Raw genomic sequence first — 2500 nt, forward strand, 5'->3', positions numbered from 1 at the left:
ATAATATCCAGCCGCACATGATAAACAACGCCCAACGTAATCATTAGAAACGCGTTGGTAATAATGATTGAGAGAGAGAGAGTGAGAGAAAGAGAGAGAGAGAGAGAGAGAGAAAGAGAGGGCGTCGGATAAGTACTAAGCTTTCGATTGGCCGTGCAGATCACGTGTTATGGTCAGAGTGGTGGTGTTTATGAAATAGTTTAACTTATTTCATTTGCTGAGAGCAAAGCACTAATTTGCGAATAAAAACGAATTAAAACGTGAATAATGGAATACAAAGAGAAGAATAAAAGACAAGAGAAATAAATAATGGAAAAAAGAATAAAGAAAAAGAAAGAGATTAATAGATAGCGAATAAAGGAATAGAAAGAGATTAATAGACAGAGGATAAAGGAATAGAAAGAGAACGAGAGAATAGAGAACAAACGAATAGAAAGAATAAATAGAATGAATAAATGAATGAGAAAAATACAGCAATAGAAATAAAATAAAATAATGGCCGCTTACACAAGACAATAAAATTTAAGGCGCTAGGAAGATTGTGAAATGACTCATAACCTACGCCGGTGAATTAATATTTTAAATATATTACACCGTCCAGAGCCATTAATTTATTCCTGCATTTGAGCCGTACAAGGAGAAATAATATGTTTAAATAAGGCAAAAAATGAATCCAAACTACAAAAAAGCATAGGAAAAAGGAAATCATGTAGCAATGATATATATAAGCAGAAAAGTTCTGTATTTGTGGGAGTTAGCAGCAATTAATATCTTTTTGTATTTTCGCATTTTTTGCTTAAAAGTTTGGTGTTCCATTTTAACAGAACAATGAGAATAATGGGAATAGGATTCTGACTAAATAGAAAAATAAAAAAAGGAACAAACCAAATTATATGTTAATCAACGTTTACACACACACACACACACACACACACACACACACATATATATATATATATATATATATATATATATATATATATATACATTAGTAGTCCAGCCCAGCTTTATTCGGGATCTATGTACTGTTCATACCTTTATGTACATATATATGTGTGTGTGTGTTAAAAAGTTTGACTCGTGTCCAGGTAACCTAAATCTAAAATTTCATCTAAAATTGGCGGAAGAGTTTGGTAGAGTCTGCAAAGGTCCACTCTTTCAACTTTAACCTCTTGAAAACCAAATTTTCGTCTCCAAAATGATTAAAATGCTTGCTGCATGTCTAAATATCGTTTATGTAAAATTTAAAGTATTTAGACTCAAAATTGGCTAAATAGTTTGCTAGAGACCGCAAAGGTAAAATCTTTTGAACTTTGACCTCCTGGCAGCCAAACGTTCGGCCTAAAACCGATTAAAAAGCTTGATCTATTTCTGAATACACTTTATGTAAATTTTCAAATTTTTAGACCAAAAATTGGCTGAGAATTTGATAGAGACCGCAGAGGTGAAATATTTTTAAACTTTGACCTCAATTTTTACCCCTTAACATTTATTGTGTTGGGCTCAAATCAAATTAAAAAGTTGGAGCCATGTCTAAGTAACCTACATCTAAAATTTCAAGTGTTTAGACACAAAATTGGCAGAGGAGTTTGGTAGAGTTTTCAAAGATAAAATCGTTAAATTTTTACCCCTTGACAGCCAAGAAAATAAGTTGGGAACATTATTTCCATTTCCCCAATTGACTATTTTAATATTTTATAGTATATCTTTTTTGTTGTTTTTTTGCTCTTACTGGATTCAAGGGAAAGAAGCCATCTTGTTTGGTGATGTCTCCAGCTTCGCGTTGTTACTTGAGATAACATTACTTAGAGAAGGTGCACCATTCCTGTTGGCTAGCAATCCTGAGGAGATCTTATTTGGGCAGCGAATACTATGCAGTTTTGAATGTTTAGTCAGGATTTATTTGTAGCAAAAAATATCCTCATGTCAGGTTGTCCTGATGAATCTCTGTACAGAGAAACCTTAGACACTCGAGGATAGTATCTAGTAGCAATTCAAATTCTCTCATTTGGCTTATATCTTCACTAAAATGCCTCTTGTTCTGCTTTATTGCGGTCGGTTTGTCTCTGCAAGATCTGAATTTTGTAAGGAAATCGATTAAGGTCATTATAGAGGATCCTCAAAATTGATGTTCTTGAAATGCTGGTTTCTTGTGAGATACGGTGTGTTAAATATTCTGGGTGATTGCTCAAGGCGTTCCCGTAAAATCTGAATATTGTCAGAAATTATGACTGAACGATGTCGTCCTCTGTGGCCTTCCCATGTCCACCAAACGTTGAATTGTTTTTCTATTATGTACAATGTTCTTGACAAAATATCTCTCGTGTTTCCGCTGTTTCAGGAGAACTAATTTTATGGCAAAGTACGCCTCGATGATCTTTCATTCGTTGCTGCGTAATATAATGTCTAGTTCGATCCATATTAGTATCAAAAGAATCTCCCAAGCTTACGTCTTGAAAATAATGTGGACAAAAATTATAAAACACAACTTTAGACTGAA

At 33.6% G+C, this 2500-nt stretch overlaps 1 protein-coding gene across 1 annotated transcript in view; it reads right to left on the minus strand.

Annotated features, from left to right (window-relative positions):
• Positions 1-63, minus strand: part of LOC145286248 (uncharacterized) — a 51768-nt gene extending 51705 nt beyond the window's left edge. The window contains exon 1 of the mRNA XM_080135068.1: positions 1-63. This exon is cut by the window's left edge and continues 279 nt beyond it. The gene's annotated coding sequence lies outside the window, so the exon portion shown is untranslated.
• Positions 64-2500: the final 2437 nt, after the last annotated feature.

This window comes from Euprymna scolopes, chromosome 10 (assembly GCF_053919585.1).
Source record: "Euprymna scolopes isolate OS-2025 chromosome 10, ASM5391958v1, whole genome shotgun sequence".
Lineage (NCBI taxonomy): Eukaryota > Metazoa > Mollusca > Cephalopoda > Sepiida > Sepiolidae > Euprymna > Euprymna scolopes.